Source organism: Chinchilla lanigera, unplaced genomic scaffold (assembly GCF_000276665.1).
Source record: "Chinchilla lanigera isolate Chin_1 unplaced genomic scaffold, ChiLan1.0 scaffold00013, whole genome shotgun sequence".
Taxonomy (NCBI): Eukaryota; Metazoa; Chordata; class Mammalia; order Rodentia; family Chinchillidae; genus Chinchilla; species Chinchilla lanigera.
Window position 1 is genome coordinate 15,766,686 of NW_004955414.1, and position 27,079 is coordinate 15,793,764.

Sequence of the window (27,079 nt, forward strand, 5' to 3'; positions counted from 1 at the left end):
ATATATGAACTGGTATGAATATATGTATATATACACTCTTTATATATATACAGAATATGGATTACTTATATAAACTAGCTTTCTAAGTCTATTTATTTCTGCTCTGCCTTCCACCTTTTTTTTTTTTTGACAAGGTCTCACTATGGCCTTGAACTGGCCTTGAACTCACTATGTACCAATGGAAACGGTTGTAGTTTCAGTTTCCTAGTGTACTCTCACTAGGCTGGCCTTGAACTCACTATGTAGTCCAGGCTGGCCTTGAACTCACAGCCATCCTCCTGAGTCAGTCTCCCGAGTGCTAGGATTACAAGCATGAGCCACCATGCCTGGCTCTACCTTTGGTCTTGTGTAGATGCAAAGAAAGACAAGCAGCTAGAACCATGTATGCATTCAGTCAATACATACTGACCACCTGTGTGCTAGGCCACAGGCTGCAGTTACAAAGAAAAGGCAGTTTCCTATTTAAAGTAATCATAATACAATGGAAAAGATATTTAGAAACATAGGTATGTTAAAAATAATAAGTATCACATTAGAAGAAAGCATAGGAACACAGAGAAGGGATGCCTAACCAAATCTCAGGGAGATAGGGAAGTTTAGCATGGACTAAAAACCTGTCTGGACTATACAGTACAAGTTGGAGTTTAGTAGGTGAAAATGTAGAGAAGTAGTATTCTAAAGAAAGGAAACTGCATGTGCAAATGCCCAGCAGCAAGAAAAAACACATGGAACACAGATGGGAAGAGGGGATGAGACTACAGTGATACAAGTACCAGACGCATGGCAGGCAAGAACAAAAGACCTTCAACAAGGTTTCAAATTCTGAGTACCCCAAAGAAGTAACCAGCACGCCAGTGACTAGATGTGACAGAGGTTGAACAGCTAAGCAATCTCAATGAAAGATGATGTTATATAAACAGGGAAAACAAGTGGTCTGGAGACATGCACACACTTCCCGTCCTTCTCTCTCCCTTCCTCTGTTGCTCTTGTGGGATGTCACAAAAGGTCTCCAATGGAAACGGTTGCAGTTTCAGTTCAAAGAGAAAAGGAAGGGAAAAGTTCTCTGGCTGTTATGAGGGTTCTGCAAGGGGCTTGCAGGCCCTGCCTGGCGGTGTCTGGAGGCTCAGGATCGGGGAAAGATGCCCCAGAGATCCATGGAGCAGCACCCCGGTTTCATCTGGATGGAGACATCTCACTACACTGAAGAGGACTGAGAAGAAGGTGCTGTTAAGGCCCAGGCAAAAACTGGTGACTACAGGAAGGACCGCTCCAGGGAATTTGTGGAGCAGGCTCTTGTGAACGAAGCCTGCTGCAAGGTCTATCCATAGATGACAGCAAGAGCCCTGGGTAGGCACAGCGTCACACTGAGTATAGCACAACCTTTGAAGGTGCTTTCGTTTTATACCTGCACAGAACAGCCTTCTTTCCTACAGCACCTTGACGATCATCTAGCTTTAGCAGACACACCTCTAATGACACAGGTATTTAACTCACTCCAGGCTTCCCACTCCGTGGGGCAGTTCTATCTCTTAAAAGATTATTTCTCATGTGAGCTAAAACTTTCCTCTTTCTGATCTGTACCTACTTGTTCAGTGTTGCCTCGGTTCACGAACGCTTTTGTTTGCAAACTGCATTGGGCGACAAACAAGACCACAACCATCTTTCCACACAGACACAAACACAGTTATCTTTTCCAAAACTGTAGAACAAGTTAAGTTTGTGGTACGTGTATACCACTGTTTTAATTCTGCACCTCAGCAACAAGGTTTAATTTTATTCCTCTCTGGCAGCCTTTCAGACGTGAAGATAGCTATCTCCGTCCCACGGATATATTCTTTACTTATGTTTTTAACTTGTTTAGAATAGCAATATATTTAAAATGTCTTTTCAGCCTTATCAATAAATTTCATTATAATTTTCCTCTCTATCAGATTAAGCTGTTAAAAAAACCATATGAAGTAAACATCAGCAGAAGGGATCCTTGATTCCCCTGTGAGTCTTTGTTTTGTCTGTGTCTCTAGTGTGATAACACGTGAGAAGACCAACTTTTTTTTGTGCTATGCCAAAACCTTCTCAGCCTCACCCACATTTGGTTGTATCCCCTCATGTGCTCTACAGTACAAACACCAAGTAACAGCTGCTATTCCTCAAGTAAGCTTCCGAGACATTCTCTGTCACCGTCATACTACTGCTTCAGTCCTCAGGGTCTCTCCTAGTTCATTCATCCCTGGCTGCTATGGGTTGAATGTTTGTGTTAAGCCTGTATGACAACTCTGGGGATTTGTAGGCTAAGAAGGCAGAATGAACGTGTGCACTGACGTCTGCAACCTTCTGAAACTCCAATAAAACGTCAATAATGGGATGTTCTTTCCTTTAGCATTTTAAAGATGTGCTCCAATCATCTTCATGCTTCCACTGTTGTATTTCTAATGAGAAAATAGCTGTTCCTCTGTATGTATTGTGTGGTATTTCCCTGGTTGTTTCCTTAACCTTCTTTGATTCCAGCCATTAGTTTATGTATCATGTGCCTTGATGTATTTGGGTATACTTGTGTGTATGCTAATTTATTCTGGTTGGGGTTTGCCGAGTTTTCTGAACTATATACTTACGTCTTCTTTGAAGATCAAACTGGAGCCGGGTGGTGGCACATGCCTATAATCACAGCAACTCGGGAGGTGCGGCAGGAGATACAGTAGGACAGCTTGGGCAATTTAACAAAAGCCCATCTCAAAATAAAGTAAAAAGGGCTGGGGATGTAGCTGAGTGGTACAGTGCTGGCCTAACATGTGTGAAGCTGCAGGTTCAATACCCAGCACCTTTCAAAAAATAAAACACAAAAAACAGCAAAAAGCTCTGACCATTGTATCTTTAAAATTTTTCCTCTTCCACATTGTTTCTCTTTTTTCTAATTATGTGTTTGATGTATCTTTTGACACTGTCCCAAAGACATGTAATAATTGGTTCAAATTTTTTTCTTTTTTTCATTTTCTCTTCTCTTCCAGTTGCACACAGGTTGTACCCTTTGTCTTGTTCTACATGTTCCTGGAGCTTTAATTTTTTCTCTTCAGATTAGATCATTCTTATAGACCTATTTTCAAATTTATTTACTCTTTTGTCATTTCTATTTTGTTGTTAAATCAATTTCATTTTTATTTTAGATATTGCATCTTTCAGGTCTCATATTTCTATTTGTTTGTTTCATTTCTTCTGTTGTAGTTTCTGCCTCTCTCCTGAAACTTCCTACATGGCTGTCCTTTAGTATTTGTAGGTGATGGTTGCAGGGCCTCCTGCAGACACCAAACCTTGTGTATGCTCAAGTCCCTTATATGCAATGGTATAGTATTTGCATATAATTATGCACATTTTCCCACGTACTTTTAAAAAACTTTTATAGTACACATTTGCAGAACATAATGATTACATTTACTGTAGGGATTTGGTACATGTACATAACACATTTCAACTCCCTTCTTATTCCCCTTCCCTCTACTCTATTATTTTCCAGCACCAGATTCATTTATTTATCTTATAAAGGCCCTATAAAGGTAACTGTCATAGATACAGATGAACACCAGACTAACAAACCAAAGAACATATAAAACTTTAGTCACCTTTAGATTATGTATAATACCTAACACAATATAAATGCTACGTATGTAGCTGTTATACTGTTTAGGGAACAATTACAAGAAAAAAGTTTGTACATATTCAGTATAGTGCACTTTTCACTTGAGTATTTTCAATCCATGGTTAGCTGAATCTGGATGTTCAACTCATGGATATGGAAGACTAACTGCATTTATTTTCAGTAAAAACATATTTTTTAATGTCCTTGATCATAGTTATAATATTAGCTGTTTTAAAATTGTCAGCTAATTCCAACATTCGGGTCATTTTAGGACTGATCTTCATTAATTTCTCGAGAATAGTTCACATTTTCCTTTTTGTTTGTATGTCAAACAAGTTGGGGTTATATCCTGTATACTGTTAAGAGCATGAATTTTTAGTTTTGTTTAGGAATCCATTAACTTGGCTCACACTGTAAATTCTGTCTCTGCTGTGATGGGTTGGGGTTGTCCTCAGAGTCTACATTGTGCATGTGAGGTTCATGAGTCAAAGAGATTTGGGCAGAGGCTACAGATGGAATCTATGCTCTTCAGGCATGGTACGGTGGGCAGAGAATCTATGCTCTTCTGTCCAGTTCTCACCTTTACAATTCTCAGTAGCTGAAGTTCCCTGACTTCTGTTCTCCTGTTTTTTAAGTCAGAAAAAGTATAAGTACCTACAAAAATTTTAGCTTCCGTGTGTGACACTGATTGGGGCTTACCCTCAAACTAACAAGACACTCATGAGGTGCTTTCTTCTAAGTTTTACTCTCATCCAGTATAGTAATTGCCTAGTTTGGTCATTCTCAGTGCCTTCAAGTACTTGTTTTTATTACATTTTTATCTATAGTTGGTAATTTTTAATTTGCAGGAAGGTTTATCTGATTGGAGCTACTCAGTAATACCAGAAGAAGAACCTCCAAGGGATTTTTTTAAACATACAAATAAAATACATATATTTTCCTCAGAGATCTAGAGGAAACATTCCTAAAATTCATCTGGAACCTGAGACCTAGAATAGCAAAGGCAATCCTGGGCAACAAAGGCAAGGCAGGAGGCATCAGAACCCCTGACTTGAAATTATACTACAAAACTACCATGATAAAATTAGCATGGTATTGGCAAAAAAAGACCTGAAGATCAATGGAACAGACTAGAATATGCAGCCACAACCAAAAACACACTCAGCCACCTTGTCTTTGACAAAGGGGCCAAACAAGTTCACTGGAAGAAAGATAGCCTCTTTAATAAATGGTGCTGGAAAAACTGGCTCTCCACATGCTGAAGACTAAAACTAGACCCATGTCCATCACCATGCACTAAACTAAAGTCAAAATGGATCAAAGAGCTAAATATCAAAACAAAAACACTAAATCTACTGGAAGAGAACGTAGGTAGAAATCTTGAAGATATAGGATAGGCAGAGAGTTAATGAACAAAAACCAAACTGCATGGGAAATACTTCAAAGAATCAACAACTGGGATCTGTTCTTATTTAAGTTTTTGACCATGAAAAGAAATCACCAACAGAGTAAAAAGAAAACCCATAAATTGGGAAAAAGTTTTAGCTAACTGTCCTTCAGACAAAGGACTTCTATCTAAAACATATAAAGAATTAAAAACATCAGGCCCCCAAAATTCAAAGACCCAATCCAAAAATAGGCATCTGAGATGAATACACACTTCTCAGATGAAGAAATACAAACGGCAAATAAATATATGAAAAAACATTCAACATCATTAGTCATTTGAGAAATGCAAATTAAAACAACGCTGAGATTCCTCACCCCAGAAAGAACGGCTATCATCAAGAAATCAACCAATAACAAATGCTGGAGAGGCTGTGGTGAAAAAGGAACCCTTCTCCACTGTTGGTGGGAGTGTAGACTGGTACAACCACTGTGGAAATCAGTCTGGAGATTCCTCAAAAAACTAGGATTAGAGGTCCCATTCGACCCAGCTATTCCCCTTCTGGGTATTTTTCCAGAAGAACTGAAAACATCGTATCATGGTGATATATGTGCACCCAAGTTTATAGCAGTGCAATTTATTATAGCTAAACCTTGCAAATAATCCAAATGCCCATCCACTGAGGAATGGATAAAAAAGATGTGGTATTTTTATACAATGGAGTATTATTTAGCTATAAAGAAAGATAAACTTGAGGCTTTTACAGGTAAATGGATGCAACTAGAGACTATACTCATAAATGAAATAAATCAGACTCAGATGTGTAAACATTGTATTCTCTCCCTAGTGTAAGACACTGAGATAGTAAATAAAATCTGAAACGTACAGTACATATTGGGAAAGTGAAAAAATTGCTCACAAGGAAAGAACAACTGGGATGAGGGAAAGGAGAAAAGAAAGAAAAGAAAAAATATATATTTACACAAGATAACTAAGACAATTGTACTACTAATTCCTATTGGTTTATTGAAAGGAATAGTTAATGCTTAATTTTTTGATCAATTTTGCATGCCTATATCTGATAATCTGAACAACTACTTTGAAGTAGTTGCAATATGCAATATAACAACCATTGTTGATCTCCTATCATCTTGTTTTGAAATTCATCATTTTAAATTTTTTTATTTGCTTTAAAGTAAAAAAGTATTTATTACAAATTAAATATATAAAATATACCATGTATGGAACAAAGAAAATAGGAGAAGATATACTAGCAACAAAATTTTGCAAGCTAAAAAGCAGAGGGACAAGTGGTAACTAACTCTGGAGATTTGCAAAAGTTGAATCTGTAAGTCAAAAGTAGGGAACATTAAGAGGCAATCAGAGTTACACTCCATGAATCTCCAAACGCTCAGAAATTGGTGGCTCCAGGAGTACCTCCTTGAAGCAGCAGTAAAAATGGGGTTAAGAACAGGAAAACTGTTGGAAAATCTGTAATACAATCATATCCCTGATCCCTCCTTAACTCCGTGAGCCAGGCAACAATTTCTCTTTCATCCTGACAGATGTACTAGAATTTTATTTTCTAGAAGGGAAATATCAGGTACAATTAAAAGCAAAGCTGCTATACTATAACCAATACAGCTGAATGAACAATGCATATTAAATACTAAGATCCCTAGTCTTTTTCCAAAATTTAGGCCACTGGCTTGTACTTTATAGGAAGATGACTGAAAGATCTTTTGGCAAACCTAAAAGGAAGTAGAGGAACATCTATTATTCTTAATCAAAGAGCCAGCTGAATTACTCCATAGGCAACTCCACAGTTGATGACCTCTATCCATATGTTCAGAACTTCCAACTAGCTTTCTGGCCCTTTTAAGAATAAATATACAATCAGGTAACATTACAATTCTAAGAGGGCCAGGGATATAGTTCATCAGCACCTGCCTGGCAAGTGCAGGGTCTTGAGTTCGATTTCTGGCACCAAACCAAACAAAAAAACTGATACGATATGCCCAGAGTAAGAATTTAAAAAATCATTAATAGGCTCAGATAGATGAGAGAGGATATTATACAGATAAAATAACAGCATGCTAGTCAGAGAGAGTCCTTCAAGTTAAGAAATACGAAAGTAGAAATGAAAAAGAGAAGGCAAGAAGATAAAAGTGAAAAGAATCTCTCAGGAGTTAAAAAGACAGAGATGGAAAACTAGAGAAATTAGAAGGTAAGAGGATCAGTCCAGGAAATCAAGTGTCCAAAAAGTCCCCCTACAAAGAAAGATTAAAAAAGGGGGTGGCGGAATAAATCACCAATGAAACATTTCAAGGACATTTCCTAGAACTTAATGACCTATTTTTTTTAAATTGAAAGATCCACCAAGTACCCACACAATAGATAAAATATAATCTATCAGTTTGAAACCCTGGAGAGAAATTTGAGCTCCTCTAAATTACCAGAAAGCGAACCCCAAAAAAGAGTAAAAAAGGGAAAAAGGGATTAGAATTCTCTAGATTTCTCACCAACACTAGAAACTCAAATATAACAAAATAATCACTTTGAAATTCTTAAGGAAAACTGCTTCCAGCCTAAAATTCCATATATATAGTCCGAGAAGAATGAAAATATTTTGATATTATAAAGTCTTACAAATTACCTCCATGCACCCTTTTTTCAGGAAGTGACAGAAGTACGTGCTACAACAAAAGAGTAAACTTTAAAAAAAGAAGACAGAGGATCCACTGATCCACTTAGGAAACAGGGATTTCAATCTAAGAGAAATTACGAGAAAGCCCTGGATTACTGTAAAGATACAGAGAGCAATATGATAGCCTGGAAATGATCAGCAGGTTCTAGGAGCTATTTCTTCACAGAAAAAATTATATGACTACCTGACATGTAACTGACTGTATATCTAACACGTCTGAACATCTGGAGAAGACGTTTATATAATGATAGCTTGGGGTAGAATACATTATAAATAAACTGAAAACTAATCAAAGAAAAAAGTCATAAACTATAATGAAAATTAAAAACAAGTAAAAAGAAAGTAATCACAGCGTTGTACATGGTTTATCTGTGAGATTCAGATAGATACAGTAATGCAAATGACGACCTATATTAGTAGAACGAGGGAACGGGGAGGGGATAGGAGTATGATAAGAGAGTGTAAGTCCCATTTTCATTGAAGAAATCAGTGATAATCCTGCAAGAAGACTTAAAAAGTAGCCATATGATCAAATTCTTTAGTGATTTCGTGGCATACTAAGAATACCTGCCAAAGCTATTGAAAGTGACTGCCGCTGAGAAATAAAAAACAGATTTTTCTTATTAAGCCTTAAAGACCTATTTTACTCTAATAGCACGCATAATTTTGTAATTTTATTTTATAAAATAAAGTGTTAATGGACTGAATTCTAGAGTGCAGTTATCTAAAGGCACAGCCCCACTTTCCCTCCAGTTTCAATGTTTTCAATGGCATCATGTCACACACCCTTGAGAATTGGTAATTATCTGTTCTATACTGCCACTTTCTACACTAGTTTAATTATATTTATGTATAAATACATATAATTACTGCCTTATGGGCAGTAATTCAGTCAGATCCAAAGTCACTACTGTAGCTGAATCAATTACATAAATTAGCAGCACAGGAAAAATTGTTAGAGAACACTCTGAAAATATGTCAGAACTGTTTGAGGAGAGGAAGGGGGAAAAAGGCACTCAATACCCTATAACAAGTGATCACAAAAGGCGAAAGGCACATGCTTTGAGAAAAGAAAAATGCTCATTCACTGTGTAATTCTTTGTAGTTACATGAAAGTAATCTCATCTGATAGAAATATGTATCTTCCCTGTCCCTTTAAATGTCAGGCTATTCCTTTTAGTGTTGAGATCTTAGTCCTTAGCTCGAACGGCAAGGAGACTGATTGGATTTGTCTCCCTGAGTCCATGTTATGTGCTAGGCATTGTGTTAGGATAAAGGGATGAGCACACTGAGTCTCTGGTGCTTAAGAAACTTAATAGTTTAGAAGAAAAATCATACAAAATAATAAGACATGTGAGAATATGGCTTGGTTACTTTTCTCTCATTGTTGAGACAAAATACCTGACACCCAAAATTAAGGAAGGACAAGTTTATTTAGCTCACAGTTTGTGGAGGTTTCAGTCCCTAATCAGCTGGCTCCAAGGCAGGGTGGTATAGCACAGGACAACAGTTCAAGGTGGCACAAGACAGCAAAGCAATCAGAGCAAAAAACAGGGAAACAAGTCCCTTTTCCTCCCTTATATTGTAAGCAAGCTACCCCGCCCCCCAGGGCAAATGCAGCACTCACACAACCTTCATGCCCTCCTCTTGCACAGGATGAGGGTATGTACAAAGTAAAGACCCTGGACCCCTGCTGAATCCCTTAGTTATACCTCTAAACTTCTCAAGTTGACACAGTATATCAACCATTACGGAACATATGTTTGAATACTGGGTGTTTAAAGCAAATTCAGTAAGAAGAACAGAGGATGGCTGCTAACTCTGTGCAGGAGAATATGGCCCAGTCAGATACCAGAGATGGAGCGGGCATTTACTGAATAGACAAAAGGTGACAGTGATTTCAGGCAGAGGGATTATAAAATCAAAAGCATTGGATGGGCCTTTCAGTGAAGTGGTTCAGCTTTCCTGGCATAAAGTGCCAGTGTCAAGAGTTCAGGGAAAAGTCGTAGCAGGAGCTGAGGCTGGAAAGGGAGGAAGTCAGAACACACGAAGCCTATGTCATGCTCAAGACTTATTTTTTGAAGGAAGAAAAGGGGGGCGCAGGGGATGGAGGTTGACATAAACAGACTGGAAAGATTCCCCCCATTGCCTTCTCTTATTATAAAAGAGCTAACTTAAATACCACCTGTTTGAGCAGGGAATCTACCTAGAAGACAATGAAAAAATTTCTTAAGTAACAAAATTTAGCTAAAGTAAGACTGTGGGGCACCATGATCTAACCAATGTTATTAATCGCCTGGAAAGTTTTACAAATACCAGGTAATATTGAGGTCCAGAGGAGAGTCCTCGGCAGGCCTGCTATAGTCACCATTTGTAAGTTATTAAAGATCCAATCAGCTCTTAATGGGAACAGTGAAAGATCTGTCCCAAGGAATGTTATCAGATAGACAATCAAATAAAATAATATACATAAAAAATCTTTTGATAAAGTATCCAGACTTTCCATTTAGGAAGTATGACTTTGGGCAAGTTGTTTAATTTTTCTGAGCTTCAAAGTGCTCTTCTGTATAGTGGGGATAATCCACCTTCTATTATAGGGTGCTACAGGACTGGAGTATCTTGTCTGCTGCACAATAATTATGACTATTATATGTAGCACCATCTTAGCCATTTCATTGGTTTATGGAATGTCAATTGGTCAGTTATGTAGTCAATAAGTATTCCCTGAGAACAGGAAGTATACAGAGTTCTGAATATTCAGAATTCATAAGAAAAATAAGCAAAACAGAGACAAGATTTAAAAACACTATGAGAATATGTCTTGGTTTGAGAAAAGAAAAATGCTGCTCATGATCAGGTCAATTTTTGAGCATGACAACAATAACTTGTAAATTTAAATACTTGTCAATAATCTCATGCAAGAATTAACCAAGAGCAAGTCTGACTTTTTAACTGGCATTCCTATGTTCCTACACACGTTCACGAACATGTATATGTGTGCACATGTAGAAACGTTAGGGTTCACTAAGGAAGAATAAATTGCTCACACTCGAAAATTAAGGAACTGCATATGCAGCAAATCTCTGAGTGAGGCCGATGCTGTGGGTTATACAAGCCAATAATTTATGTTAGGACTTCACAAAATGTTAGCCACTAGGAGAGGAACCAAAATAAGTCAAATTACGTAATAAAAAGGTATGATTAACTGTGCTGCCTCAGTTGGGATGCTATTTCTTGCTATAAACAGCAATGGCTAGAACTCAGATGACTAACTAAGCATTACAATAATGAAAACAACGCATGCTATAATAGCTGCTGGTAGATCCACAACCTTGGGGATCAATGAAATAATGCCTGTTGTCATATATGCACAATCTTGTGGGTTTCTGGGGTTTTTCTGGGGGAAAAATAAGTTCAGATCACTTCTAAACTAGCAATTTGTCTGCCTAGATTTTGTTAAGTCTGTTATGGTTACAATAAAATATGATCTTTCATATTAAATCACTTATGACCTTGGTAAAATATGACTCTGTATTAGCTGGCTCTTGGGGCACTTTAATTTTATGAAACATGCACTTCAGTTTTTAAAAGCATGAAAGCAAAACTGGATATTTCTAGTCTACTACATCATGTTCATGAGCTATCAAACATCCAGGAACACAGAAAAAAAATATACCAAATCACCATCTAATTAGTTTCAAATATGAAAGGATACTTACATCTGAAAACAAAATGCAGCCAATACTTTAAATCCCTAAGCCCATAAGGAATAGGCCTGATTGGTTTCCTGGATTCATGTCTCCCTGCCCAGAGTTATTCTATGGAAGAAAGTAACCACACAAAGTAAAAAAGCTGTGAGAAAATCCAACACCCTTTTTAGGGTAGGAGCTGGCAGCTTTATGGATGTGCGATGACAAGTATTTCTACAATACGCGGTGAAAGGAACTAAAGAAAGATTTGAGCTCATGGATTAAGCAAGGGCATTCATAGTTCAAAAATATGCCTTACATAGTTGCATTAACAGGCGCAAATTTTAAGTTACAAATAGTAATAGGAGGCAAGCCACCTTTGTATTAGTTACTTAATATAATTAGTCACCTTTCTGCTTACTGAGACGGGCAGGGTGAGTGCTCTGGAACAGGGAGTGGAAGTGGACTGTGGAAGGCACCAGACCTGCAGGCTCAGGCTGTGGGAGGGTGGCCTGTGAGCACCGGGCATCAGCAGACCCACAGTACCTGGCACGCAGCAAAAGCTGGAGAAATATATGCCAAGTGAAGCGCAAAGATAATAGGTTCTTGGTGTGCCAGTACACAACAAATAAGGAGTTGGTAACAGAATAAATGTACTCTTCCTTCATGGAAAATGTCTTGATACAAAAGGAAAAACTGCAACAAAGCAGTAGATAGTGACAAAGCTAATGTACATTTGTTACAAAAAAGCAGAAAGAAAAAGCAGTTCTGTGGACTACGCACCGGCCTGCAGCACACTTGGAGCAGCACTGATGCAGACAACCTCAGAACAATATACCTTGATGATGATGACGATATATGTGCATGTGCGTGCGCGTGTGCATGTGCACGTGTGTTTCCTTTTTGAGACAGGGTCTCACTATATTGTTCAGGCTGTCCTTGAACTCACAGGGATCCTCCTGCCTTAGCTGAGTGCTGGGATTACTGCATGTGCCACCACGCCCAGCTACCCTGATTTTTTTAAAAGCGGAAAAAAGTTAGACCAGGAGACTTCCTAAAAGTAACCACAGGCTAGAAGAGGGTAAAGATGGGGAAATAATACTTACTATGACTATGTTTCAAGCCTTTTCCATATACTATTTAAATGCATCTTAATCTTCACAATTACCATGTGTTGGGTGTACTGTCCTTCTGAATTGAGTTTTAGAGAGGTCTCATACTTATCTAAAGGAAGCCATGACTTGTGTCCTCCGACCTCTTACTGCCGGGGGTGCAACTGCATGCTGGCCCCAGCTGCTGCCCCTATGGATCCCCACTGCGTCCACTCCGCCCTCATCAATGACAGTGCACAGCGATGCTAAAGCAAGGCCCGAGATACACAGGACGCTACAGTGGGCTACCCTCACTTAAGGATTTCTCATCAACTTGGACCTGAGTTACAGTTCAAGATTCTTCCTAGCCAGTCTTCCTTCCTTCTCTCCTTCCTTCTCCAAGTACCTTGTTCTGCATAGCAGTCTACAGGGTCTTCCTACTTTCTCCCACTCCCGCCCCTAGTAAGTCTTGTGGACATCTAATCCCCTCCCAGAGTCAGCGTTCTGTTGGACTCAAACTACTGTAGCTAGTAAGTACTGAACCACAGGTTCTAGTACTGAACTACGTGATCATTTGAAGGGAAGAGAATGCTAGTGCAGAACTAACTAGTGAGTCTCCGCCAACATATTTCACTCACAGTAGGGAAGTCTGATACAAGAAGCAAATTAAAAAGACTCCATTGTCTGACTTTTCTCTTTCCGTAGCTGGGATAACACACGGGGGCCAAACACTCAAAGGTGGTGTACAATGAAGCTGGAAGTAAGAGGAAAAGTGTGTGTTCAAGCAGATTTGAAAAACTGTCACTTTTTGGTATTAATATCAATTGTCAGTTCTGAGAAAGCTGTAACAGCAAAACCCAAAAGGGTACCATACTGCCATGGTATAGCCATAGCCCTTGAACACAATAATTTATGGATTCTTCAAATGATAAATCACCTTAGCAACTCTGCTGTATAGCTCAAAAGGAGGTGAGAATGAATGAAATTAAAGAGATATTTATAGGATAGGTACTTTGGTTAAGGTAATGTGGTAGGGTATTATTTATTCAGACAATCAGATTTTATATACATGTGGACTGTTTTCCAAAAGAGGCATCTTCTTTTGTGTCGCTCCTCTCACACCCAGGACCTAGTATAGTGCATTCAATCAATACTACTTGGCTTCTTTATCCAAAAGGTACACATACAATATATATTTTCTGAGTTTCATGTTAAAATTCAAAAACCAAGATGATGTATAAAAAAAAAGTACAGGGAAATGATTGTTTTGTTTAGAAAAGATATAAAATAACTTTTAAAATAAATGATATTAAGTATATTTTAATGGCTACATTTTAGGAAAGAGAATAAAAATGACAATGTAATAATAAATACCTCTGCTTTTCACATCTACCTCTTACCAGAACAAAAGATCTTAGACCATTAACTAAAAGCTTTGCATTCTCTTACACTCTTAAATTCAGATATTAATACCGCCTTTATAGAAATAAATAAAAAAGCACTGATGGAAGACGTAAAGTGCATTAGTGTTCATGTTATCTCTCCTGGTATGAATTTAATGGGTATCTTAATAAGGAGATATAAACTAATGTCACTGATTAGGAAATATATCCACTCACATCATTTAGTAGCATCTAGCAGAGCGTGATGATGATGTCTGAGTGGAATTACTATAAAGCAAATGATGAATTAGTGTCAGGGGCAAAGGGACACATAAATGTGCCTCAGAGATGAAGCAATTACATTCTAGTATATCACGAGTTACAGGTCAACTCAAAACACAGTACAGTCTGTCCTAAAGCAGTCTCACCAACCTGGCGAAGCTCACTGCTCAGAACTTGCTGAAGCTAAGCTATTTTGATAGCTGAGCTATAGGCTTCCTTGGTTTAAAATAACCTGAAAGTAACATTTACATGTTTTAAGTCTCTTTTAATCTCTTAAATACCACAAAGTGATATTTATCAGATTTTTAGACATATGTACATTCCACTCAGATGAGTTCATTCTCAGGGGACTTTGTCATTATGAAGACTTAGTAAAAGAAGGCAAAGGTTCACAAGGTTGTAAGAAGAATCCTAAGCGACATTACAAACTAAATTAAAAAAAATTTTTTTTCTTGGCTTAGCCATACAAAATAATTTCCTTTTTGTGATTAGTTTAGTGGTCATAGTTCAGCAAACTTTGGATAGAGTGACACCACAATTAGTGTATCAACTATGCAGACACTGTCTCTCCCACTTTCCCTTCTAATTAGGTTTGATTCCAACACTTAGTGCAGGGGTTTGACCTATAAGCAGTAACTGCCTCAAATTCATTTACTGCTAGAGGCATTTGGGAAATCTTGCATACTTTTAGGAATACCAGAAGAAAAGACATCTGTCCAAAACTCAGTCTATTCATTTGTTTAGAGCTTGATTTTCTACTACATATCCTTAAAATGGTCAGAAATACTGCTTCCAATTTACTTTCTATAAAATGAAGGGGAAAAAAAGCCCAAGAGTATTCCACACAGGTTTGAGTGATTGCTTTAAAATTACTCTCAGCCCACCAAAACTTACTCTCAGCCCATTTCCATATCTTTAAGATGAAAATAATAATAAACTCTGAAAGTTTTCTTATGAAGACTAGGGATAAAGAATTAAAAATGTTTTGCATATAGGTAATCAACAAAAGCAGATACTCTTATTTGTGAAGCTAAGAAAGAGTACTCTAGTTCAGAATACTTTTTCTTGTGATGTATAATAACAAAATACTTTCTTTTGTAATAGCAATTATTTCTCAAGAGGTGACAAGAACTCACTGAAATAGTGTCACATGTTCTTTTATTGTTACTCAATAATTTTTTAAATGGTAGGACATAATATACATATAGGAAAACACATAAACATGTGTGCATTGTTGACAGGTATATGTTGATCAAGCAAAACCTGGTGTAGCCAGCCGTCAATGGACAGATGTTGGTATTCCCCACAAACTCCCCATGAGCCTCTTGTTATAAGCCCATCTCTCTCTCAAAGGTGATCTGTCCTTGCTTTTCTTTGCAGTTTTCATTCTTAAAACAGTATTATTTAATCCTGCCTGTTTTTCAACTATGTAAATACAACAATACTGCAGAGCTGTTTTACTTTCTTTTTATTGCTTTGCTTTTACTCAGCACTGTGCTTGTGGAATTCGCTCCTATCACTGCAGTTTTTTCGCGGCTGCACAGTATTCCGTTACGTAAACATACTGTGATTAATGATGAACATATTGCTGACAGATTTGAAACTGTTTCTAGTCTTTGGCTATCGTGAATGGTGCTACTGTAAGCACTCTCATATGCCTACGCTCAACTTTACAGGACAGTGGCAAATTATTTTCTAAAGCAATCAATATATACTCCCATGACTTCTGCTTTAATCAATTTAGTATGTATTTTAAAAAAATATATGTACTCAAAATAAAACTGAGGAATAGGACAGAACAGTATTGCTACTAGAAGGAAATGGAGAGATTACTTATTTCAACTTCCTAATTGTCGAAGTATCCAGGCCTTACATTTGAGACTAGCCCAATGTCACTGTGAGAAAAAAGAGTTTCACATTAAGCTGGAAAACCAAACTGAGGCAGTTCTGAAGCTAGAAGACAATTTGGAGCTCTCTCCAAGACCTTACACTGCTTTGTGAGGCAGTGCGGAAAACTGAGGCACAGAACAGTTAAGTGACTTACCCAAAACCACGTAGCTAGAGTGCTGCAACTGAGACTTGAACCCAGGCAGGCTAGATCCAGAGTACTTGCTGTCAACCACTTAGCTATGTTGCCTTTATTTTAGTTTCTTTGATTCTGGGATCCTGCCTTTCCACTTGCTAAATTTATATTTATCAGTGTACTTATTTTATTCTCACTGGAAACCCAAGTCTGTGAAGTTTAGAATGCTCTTCTCTAATAAGGCCCAGAATTTACATATAGCAAATTTTTGGAATTCATTTCTTTGAATGGCTTGTATCTGAGTTATACTGGTCACTTTGATGCCAACTAACGGAGCAAATTCATTTTTCATGTAGCTCATAGTTCATTTCATGAGGCTTAACCATAAAAAATATAGTTAGAATTTATATTGTACCTTCTCTGAACTAAGCACTAAATATTTCATTTCAGTTGAGGTACATTCTTTACATATTTTCCTTCCAGCAAAAGATGTCGCTCACAAGGGTGCTTTGCAAAAGGCTAACCTTGTTTAGCACTGCTCATGCCTGCAGTGAATCTCTTAAAAACAACTAGGATAAAGGGAGAAACGGACATTAACAAAGATGCTAAGACAAATAAGGTGCCCAATTCATACATAGCTCTTAGCCACAGATAAAAGGAAACCTGTTATATAATGTTACTTGCTGTCTAATAAAAGGAAACCAGCAAGTATAGTCCCCTAAACTTACATGACTGAAGTCTCAATTACTCTGGTCGTCTAACTGCTTTGTTACTGTCAGCAGAGAACTTATCCCTCAGAAACTGTTTATTAAATGTAAAATGAATGTCACAATACTACCATTTTTAGTGCTTTTGTAAAGGATGAAAGATAATATATGTGATTTGATTCCCGGTACTGGAAAAAACAAAAAAATAAAAAAATAAAAAAAAGATAATACATGTGAAAGGGTCCTGTACTTTGAAAGTAAACTATAAACTGTTCTATTTATCATTTGGAAAGATGGTCTTGCCATTGGATTTTTAGCTACAGTTACATGTGGGGAAAAAAATGTCCAATGAGGTAAAAATAGTCTTACCAATTTATCACTTTTTGTATTTGAAGCATACAGTGATTACAGAAAATATAACATTAAAAATGTCTAATAAACAGGCTAACAATTGATAATTATTTGAAAAATAAACCACCTAACCAATCACTTAAACTACAAAAAGATATATGTTATCTCTTTAAAAACAATGAGGGCTAGGGATTTAGCTCAGCCACATAGCACCTGCCTGGCGAGCGTGAGGTCACGAGCTCAATTCCTGATACTCCCCCCTAAAAAGAAAGTTTTAGAAAAAAACTATGTATTTCTACTTCACGGTATTTATTTAAATGTATGTCTTAGAGACACAGAAAGGAAGAAGAGGGAGAGAGAGAAATACAGAGACACAGAGAGACATGTACAGATGGAGGTAAATGAACTATCTCCCTTAAGGAAGAAAGTACTTCCTTATTCTGGCCTTAGTCCTCCTATTCTGGCTAACTCATACTTTTCCAGTGAGTTTTGCTGAGTACTGGAAACATGCCTGGGGAGTTCACACAGCCCATACTTAGGGCTGCAAGTGTAACAACTGTAACAGTAGGGTTCTGGGGCCAACCATGGCCAGCACAAACCATCTTTCGCAGCTCCACTCTCAAGGTACCTTCTGATTCAGCCAGGCTGGCCAAGATGCGCTGGGCAGTCTTTCTTCTGGTGTCCACATCACTAGTCATATACTTTTCCGCCTTGAATTTCCAAGTCAGATGCTGCATCCTCCTACTGAAGCACTCCCCTCCACATCAACCTATGAGGACTAACAAGAATAACAAGCGGGGCGTGGTGGTGCATGACTGTAACCCCAGCACTCGGGAGGCTGAGGCAGGAGGATTGTTGTGAGTTCGAGACCAGCCTGGGCTACAAAGTGAGCGCAAGGCCAGCCTGAACTGTATAGCGAGACCCTGTCTCAAAAAGACAACAAAACAAAACAAAACAAAACAAAACAAAACAAAACAAAACAAAACAAAGAATAACAACAAATGACAGCTACCATTTATTGAATATCTTTTCCATGGTCAAATCCTGATCCATGATAACTATGTAAGAAAAAGAAAAAGCTGAAACATCCAGAAGATGCCTGTGAGTGGCAGGGCTATGGATAATTTAAACAATTCTGCAATCTTTTGTACTTTTCAAAATTTCTAAAATTGGCATATATTATTTTTGAGTTTAGATATTTTGTGATACTAGGGGTTGAATTCAGAGCCTCGTGGAGGGTAGGCAAACACTCTATCACTGAGAAGGAAAAACACAAGGTGATATAAGCATAGGGTTAGGTATTAATTAAATAGAATTCAGAATCTAGAACTGAGTTCTCAAATTTATAGTTGATTTTGACAAGCGCATCAAACAGATTCAGTGAGTAGCATGGAGTACTCCTTTCAACAAACGTTTCTGGAACAACTGGATAGCCAAAGGTAAAAGAATAAAGGTAGACACTTTCTTTATACCATAGACAAAAATTAATTCAAATGGATCACAGACCTAAAAGCAAAACTAAAACCACACAGAAGTAAATCTAAAAGTAAATCTTAGTGACCTTGGCTAGGTATTCTTAGATATCTAAAGCACATGCAAAAGCAAACACCCAGATAAAATTAGATACCATCAAAACTAAAAGCATTTGTGCTTCAACAATCATGAAAAAGACTTTGAAAAGAAAGATAATGTGCACGCTGGGCATGGTGGCACATGCCTGTAATCCCACCACTCAGGACACTGAGGCAGGAGGATCGCTGTGTGTTCAAGGACAGTTTGGGCTACATAGTGAGTTAAAAGCTAGCCTGAACTACATAGCAAGACCTTGTCTCAAAAAAAAAAAAAAAAAAAGAAATGAAAGAAAGACAGCATGCAGACTGGGAATAATTATTTGAAAATAATTTATCTGAAAAGGTACTTGTATCCATAATATACGAAAATCTCTTACAATTCAATAATAAAAACAAATAATCCAATTTTAAAAGGGGCACAGGATCTGAATATTCATTCCTCCAAAAAGATAAACAAATGATCAGTAAATACAGTATTTGAAAAGATGCTTAATATCACTAGCCATTAGAAAAAAATTCACATCATAACCACAATGATATCACTTTATAACCAGTAGAATGGCTATAATGAACAAAACAGCAGTTGGTAAGAAAGCAGAGAAATCTGAATCCTTGTAGACTGCCAGTAGGAATGTAAAATGGTATAGCCACATTAAAAAACAGTCTGACAGTCCCTCAAAACAGCGAACACTTTTATATGGCTCAGCAACTACACTCCTAGATACTTACACAAGAGAAATGAAAACATGTGTGCCCACAAAAACTTGTACACAAATGTTCATAGCAGCATTAATCAGGATAGCCACAAAGTGTATCAGTTCATGAATGAAGCGTGGTACAGCCATCTACATTCTCTAATTGCCAAAATGTTTCAGAAATAAAAAAGAAATGACTGATACATGTTACAACATAGACCAGCCTTAAATCTGCACTAAGCAAAAATAAATCGGTCACAAAAGACCACAAATTTTGTGATTCCATTAGTATGAAATGTTCAGAATAGGCACGACTACAGAAACAGGAAGTAATGGGGTCTGCCTAGGAGTGTGGGAATTCAGCAGGATGAGGAGAGACTGCTTGTATGGAGGGTTTCTTTCGGGGTCAATGAAAATGTTCTAATTGACTAAGGTAGTAGTTGCACAATTTGTTAGACATAATAAAGCCATGGAATTTTAACTTTATATGGGTGAACCGTATAGTATATTAAGTACTTTTCAGTAATTTCAAAAAAATATGGAGCTTTTAATAATGAGCTTCCATTATATTATTGGCAAATTTTGTAGGCAACGGTGTAGGGAAGGAGGCGTTTTGATTATTAAAACATCTTCAGAATTTGTACTCTTGACTCCTATAACACAAAAACAAAAATGTATTTTCTCCCCATGTGTCATACATTGGACTATATGCTGAAGAATTTAAACTGCTGGGTATAAGCTGGCATTGATCCCTTCTACATAGCTGTGGACCATGAGTCCTAAGAGTAGTCACGTTTTAGACAAAGACCATGTCCTTGGGCAAACAGGGGTTGTCTTGGAAGGAAAAGCTACTTTTAGTATCTATGAAGCATTCAAATTACTTGCAGGGAAAGAGATAATACAGTACAATGAAGGTCATGAAGTCCTCAGATTTTAATCCTAGTTTTACTTAACTTTTGGTCTTAGGGGATGAATCTGTAAAACGCAGACAATTATCTATGCCCTATCCACCACATAGGATTGTACAAAGATCCAAATTTAAAATGAAATAAAAACATATATTGTTAATAACATTAGTGGAAGATAACCTCAGGAGATCCTTTTGACAGTCTGGGAAAGTTTGCTTAGGAGTAGCTCCGTTTCTTATTTCTAAAAAGATAGATGTGGTCAATATACCTCAGAGTATGAAATGAGCTACACAGGGAAAGTAAACTAAGGTTTACATTCAATACAAATGTAAATCATCATTAATATTTGTAAAGCAATATCTTCACACTCAAAGTATGAACCCTTGGCCTGTGAGCTTTCAGGAAAGAAGAGGTTTGGTTTAAGAAAAGCTAAAAGCAGTAGGGAACAAGAAGCAATCCACTGAGCAATCCCCTCGCATCAATCCACTGAGAGCTGCTAGCCTTCGGACCTGTATGGTATAGCATCACTGGAATTCAGATTGGTAGGTCTCTTACACTGTATACTGTTTCTGCACCGGGGAATTGACGCATGTGTCTTGGTTTATCAGACAGTGAACAACTGAGGGGGGCTTCATAGAAAAAGTGGATGTTCACATTCCCTGGGACAGCAGTTTCCAAACATTCCTTTACACTTTTAAAATTACTGGAGACTCTAAAGAGCTTTTGTTTGTGTGGGTCACGTATATATTAATATTTACCATATCAGAAATTAAAACTAAGAAAACTTGAATATTCACTATTTAACAATAGAAACCTATTACTTGTTAATATAAATGATATTTTTATTGAAAAACAAGCATACCTTCTAAAAAGAAATTTAGTAAGATGAGTGATGTTTTAGTTTTGCAAGTCCCTTCCCACGTCCAGGCCTAACAGAAAACAGATGAAGTCTCATATTTTCTTCTGCATTCATTTTGTTACCATACGTTGTTACTGTTGTGTAAGAAAAATCCAGACTTATACAGATAGAGTTGAAAGAGAAAGGAATATCTTAATAGCCTATACAAATAGTTGTGGATATTCTTGATACTATTCCCAAACTCATAAAGAAATAGTTAAAGATTAGTAGCAATGAAGAACTGCTACTAAAACTGTATCAAAAATATTTCACACTCTTACAATTAAAATCCACTGGTCTCTCTTGCAATTTGGAGGGATCTTGACTCGTGCATTATTTCTTAACATCTTATATTGGTTATTTGAAAACTGTAGATACATTCTACTATAAAGTATTTAAAAATCACATTCATTAACATCACTAGTAGTAAAAACATCTTTAAGGACTGGGAAGCTGTCCAGCTCATGGTGACAAATGGAATTCTAATTTTCATTCAAAATCTTGGTTTTTATCATCAGTTCATTTCCTTCAAATAACAGGGTCTCTTCATTCATTTGTTGGGTGGAGGGGTACTGGGAATTGAACTGAGGACCTCACGCTTGCCAGGCAGGCGCTGTGCTCGTCATTCACTTTTTGGGAAAATGTTTCCCTGGCAGGATGAGGTCAGAGGGTTGCAAATTCAGGCCCAGCCTGGACAACTTAGCAAGACTCTCTCAAGAAAAGAAGAAAGAAAAGAAGAAGAGAGAGAGAGAGAGAGAGAGAGAGAGAGAGAGAGAGAGAGAGAGAGAGAGAGAGAGAGAGAGAGAGAGAGAGAGAAAAGCGAGAGGGAGAAAGGAAGACAGACAGACACACTAGGGATGTAGCTCAGTGAGAAAGCCCTGGGTTCTATCCCCAGTACTAAAAAAAAGTGGTCCTGATACTGATGATTCCCAAATTCGTACCTTTAGTACTGACCTACAACTCTGAGCTCCAGATCACATATCCCGTTAGCCACTTCATAATTTTATTTGGATTTCTAAAAGGCAACTCAAACAATATTCTTCTAAAGTAGAACTAATTCCTTCATCTCCATCTCTAGACTCTGCTCAATAAACAGCTCTATCCGGGTGCTCACACATAAACCTAGGAGTACTCTTGATGACCTGTTTCCCTCACTGCCATCACGCAACCCATTAGCTAATCTCTGACATTATGCTTCAATTCTGTTTCCTTCCCCCCACCACTATCCCTGCCATCCTGGACCTCATATGGGCTTCTGAAGTAGCCTTTGATACCCCGTGATTCTGCTTACATTTTAATTGTCCACAGTCCATTACAGCAGCTAGAGCAACGTGAACACACAGACCAAATCATACCACTTACATATTTAAATAATTCATTCAGCAGTTTCCATTTAGATTTAGAACAAAAGTTAAACCTCTTTCTATGATCCCTAAGGCTTTATATGATATGCTCCCTGGCCACCTCTGCCCCTCAGTCACAATGACCCTGCTGCATTAGCTTTCCGTTACACGGATACAAGTCCTTCCTACCTCAGGACCTCTGCATTTCCTGTTCCCATGGGCTTAGGGAACCTTCTGTTCCCTATTTCTTTACACGGTTCCTTGTCATCATCCATGCCAGCTCAATAGTCACTTTCTCATTAGGGATTATTTGACAACTTTCATCTAAAATAGGTCTCTCTCCAGTTATTTTCTACGACTTAATTTCTATCACAGCACTTATCACAACCTAAAATTATTTTCTTTGTTTCCTGTATGTCTCTTCCCATTAGATTATAAGTATAATGAGGCAGGAATATGTCTTTTTAAAAGAGATTTATTGAGACAGAATTTATAGAACATACAATTTACCCATTTAAAAATTTAAATTCAATGGCTTTTGGGATGTTATGAAAATTGTGGCAAGTTTTATGACACAATTTTAACTATTTTGAGTTCACAATTCAGTGGCATTTATCACACTCACAACACTGTGCAATCAGCGTGGACCTATTTCTAAAACTTTATCACCTCACACATGAACTCTGTAACCATTACTCAACAGTCCCCCTAACTGTTCCTCCCCCAGTAACCGCTAGCCTACTGCCTCTAAAAATTGATAGTTCTACATACTTCACATAAATGAAACCATAACATAGTTTTCTTTTGTGCCTTGCTTATTAAAGAGGTAGACATCAGGGATCTTGTAGATCATATTCACTGCTGTTATCTGCTGCAACCTACCTCAGTATATATCCCTTACAGGAAATGCTCAACAAACAAAACAATTAATTTTAATCAAGTCATTTAACTGTGTGTGTGTGTGTGTGTGTGTGTGTGTGTGTGTGTGTAACTGGGGACTGAACCTCGGGAGGACTGAGCTATACCAGCGGCTCTTTTATTTTTTTAAATTAAGTTTACTGGTACAATTTAGATATACGCAATGATCACATGCATCACAGTGAACTTGTACCTGTACATGATATATCTTAGTTCCCTTTTTTCCCCTCCCAGTCCCTCCCCCTCCTTATTTACAAAGATTTGTTTTCATTTTATCATTGTTTTTCTCATTTTTTCCTTTCCTTTCCCCATTCCCTTTTCCTTTTGAACAGTTTCTTCCTATTTCCCAAAATCTATTATACACTTTGGTCCTTATTTAGACTTTCAGTTTCTCATACCAGAGAAACAATGTGTTGTTTACATATGTGTGTCCATTTATTTCACTTAAGAGTATGGTCTCAAGGATACAGTGGAGTACTACTCAGCTATAAAGAAGGATAAACTTGAGACATTTACAGTAGTTCTTTTTAATTTTAATTTCTTTTAAAAAAATCTTGAGACAGGGTCTTGCTATGTTAGCCAGGCTATCCCAGAACTTGCAATCTTCTTGTTTTACTCTCCCAAGAAGCTGGGATTGCAGGTATCACTATTCCTGGTACACTGCCCACCCCAAGTACTTAGGATGAACCCAGAGCCTTGTACCAGACTATATTCCCAGCTACTTTTTAAATTTTAATTAATCATTTTCTTACATTATCATGGTTTATTTTGTGGCACTGGGTTGAACTGAGGGCTGTTACTCTGAGCTATAGTCCCAGCCATTTTATTTTTTATTTAGACACAGGGTCTCGCTAAGTCACTAAGTTACCCAGGCTGAGCTGGAACCTTTGATCCTCCTGCCTTAGCCTCTCAGAGTGCTGGGATTATACGTATATACTACCATTCTGGCTTTACCTGGCGACTTTCTAAAAATTTATTTTTTATTGTATACATTTAAGGTACACAACAAGCTATATCAGTCTCATATATATATGACACACACAGTAAAACAATTACAACAAACAAAATCTCTATCACCTTCCAGAGTCATGTGGTTTTGTACGGTAAGAGCACCGAAAATCTAACAAATTTTCAGTATACAATATTACTATGACTCTCATGCTATACATCTCTAGACTTGTTCATTATACATAACTTCCAATCTGTATTCTTTGACTTACTTCCTGTTTCTTCCTCTTCCCTAGCTTTGATAACAAAACTGTTTTGTACTCTGTATTTATTCAACTTTTTTTTGTTTTTTAAAGATTCTGCATATAACAAGGATCATACAGTATTTTTCTTTCTTAGTCTGGATTATTTCACATAGCATAACATTATCTAGGTTCACTGTCTCAAGTGGCAGTATCTCTTTTTTATTTTATTTATTTATTTATTTTTGGTACTGGGAATCAAACTCAGGACCTTATGCTTGCCAAGCAAGGCACTGTGCCACTGAGCTATATTCCCAGCCCTGGTATCTCTTCTTTACTTTTTTGTCCTTTTTTTTTTTTTGAGACAGGGTCTCACTGTGCAGTCCAGGCTGGCCTCGAGCTCACTTTGTAGCCCAGGCTGGTCTCGAACTCACAACAATCCTTCTGCCTCAGCCTCCCAAGTGCTGGGATTACAAGCGTGTGCCACCACGCCCGGCTCTCTTTTTTAAAGGCTAAATAATATAACACACACACGCACACACACACACACGCATACACACACACACACACACAAAGGTGTGACTGAAAAATATTGTGAATGCATAAATTTTTAAAAACTACTACAGTAAAAGATACACTGCCATTAATCTCTCTCAAAATACTTCCCCTCTCTTCAAACACTTATCCCACCATTCTTGTCACTTTCTGAAGAGGGTTACCTTCACTACATCTTAGCGTCTTCACTCTTACAATGATGCAATATCACCATTTATTTATTAAACATCTCTTTAGAACTTGGTGTTTCAGGTACGAGCACTTATCAGTGGAAATATAATGTACAAATACTGTACATTATTGTCTCTGCTCTCAAAGAACTTCTAGTTCCTTTTTATCTGGAAATGTCATCTTCTTTGGTTCGGTACATTCTTAGGATGGGAATATTTAGAACAATGAACTATATGGGAAGTGAGGGAATTTCTGCCATGCCTCTTAGATCACGTGACACCACCCTGAGCTGAAAGAGCCAAAGCCACACTTCTCTTCAAATCCCCTTGACCATTTTTTGTCCACTGTTCTCTGCAGGCTCATTATGAGGACCATATGGATGGACATATGCATGTTCTTTACAACTGTAGTGTTCTCCATAAATGTAAAAGTACTGTAGTTTTTGTTTTACTAGCTTTTACGCTCTGGAAATTAAAAGCCAATTACTATGTTCCACATAAGTTCTAACATAATGTACTTACAAGCTTCATGGCAGTTATGGCAGGACCTCATTCTTAAAATCAGTACTAATTACACTATGTCTGAATTTGACAGGCAAATTTCTACGGCATCCCAAGCTGACCAATAAGGAAGGCTCTTTCCAACCGAAGGGGCTGTCACTTGGCAAACATTACTACATGGTGCTGGAAACAAGGCATTTTGCTAGACTCACTTTCAATCCGTATACCAGAGCGTGCACATACACACACACACACACACACTCCTTCAGACAGCAGTGACGTGAAGAGGCCGAGCAGGCCCGACCAATGCTCTCCACTCTTCAAACAACACTTGGGGGTTTCTGCTGAGGCCCTGCCTTTTTAAGCCTGTGCTTTCAAAACGTGGGCTGGACTGATCCCAAATACTGAAGTAACAAATATTACTAAATTCTGTCATTTCCTCAACCAAAAAGTGATTTTACTACTACTTCTGGTTGTGATGAAAGGTTCTATTGACTATTCAAATCCTCAACCAAGTTATGGATGCAGTATTGAATGACTTCACTCCCTCTCCTCTGGCACTTTAACACATGTCAGTGCTTTCATCCACCTCCACTAATGTGGCTTGTAAATCACTGAGGTGGGGCCATTTTAATAGTTCGGTTTGTTCACATCTCTAGAGATGAGGCACAAATATGGCTGGCCGAGAAGACAAACTCCCCTTTGACAACATGTAGTAGTGCATATAAATAAGCCTTCGAAAGCTGGAAGTATCTTATTGCTATACTGTTTGGTTAGGAGCCTTAATAAGTAATGTTTATTTGATTTGTTACAAAAAATGTGATAAAGTGATGGTAGTAAGGCCAAAAGACAAAACGAAACCTTCCCCAAGAAAGGTCACATACTTGCTAAAAGTTTCTATCTGAATGTTTAAAATGCGTTTCCTCAATAAAGTTTTAAAATCTAAGAAAGTCTGTTTTAAAGAAATTTAGTGTCCCCTTTTAAAACTGCCACAACAGTGTTGAAAAAAATGCCAGAGAGTAAGGTACTTGCTTCCTGCGGATTTTGAGTGGTTAACCTACTAATCTGAACACACACAGTGTC

The 27,079-nt window shown here is 37.6% G+C and overlaps 1 protein-coding gene and 1 long non-coding RNA gene across 3 annotated transcripts in view; one reads left to right on the plus strand and one right to left on the minus strand.

Annotated features, from left to right (window-relative positions):
* Uvrag (UV radiation resistance associated) overlaps positions 1-27,079 on the minus strand; it is a 310,440-nt gene that overhangs the window by 33,570 nt on the left and 249,791 nt on the right. The gene's annotated exons all lie outside the window — the stretch shown is intronic.
* Positions 864-26,942, plus strand: LOC102023684. Its single transcript, XR_260175.1, has 2 exons — positions 864-1,248; positions 26,091-26,942. It is a non-coding gene; the product is annotated as an uncharacterized LOC102023684 (long non-coding RNA).